This window comes from Salmo trutta, chromosome 27, assembly GCF_901001165.1.
Source record: "Salmo trutta chromosome 27, fSalTru1.1, whole genome shotgun sequence".
Classification (NCBI taxonomy): domain Eukaryota; kingdom Metazoa; phylum Chordata; class Actinopteri; order Salmoniformes; family Salmonidae; genus Salmo; species Salmo trutta.
In genome coordinates, this window is record NC_042983.1 from 43,032,815 (window position 1) to 43,033,202 (window position 388).

The following is a 388-nucleotide window of genomic DNA, read 5'->3' on the forward strand; positions in this document are numbered from 1 at the left end:
CTTGTCAGGTGTGTCGGCATGAACAATGGTATGCTCCCGAGTGGCGCAGCGGTCGGAGGCGTCACTACAGACACCCTGGTTCGAATCCAGGCTGTATCACAACCGGCCGTGATTGGGAGTCCCATAGAGCAGCGCACAACTGGCCCAGCGTCGTCCGGGTTTTGGCCGGTCATTGTAAATAAGAATTTGTTCATAATAACTGACTTGCCAAGTTGAATAAAGGTTAAATAAAGGTTGAAGTAACATAGCTAATACATCAGTGTGGTAGGAATGAGGTAAATACTACAGCTAGCTAACGCAGAACTACTCCAGCTTTACCATGGTAACGTTAGCTAGGAGTAGCCTGTATCTGGGTTACAGCTGGAAACCTTTCCTCAATGTAAAGACG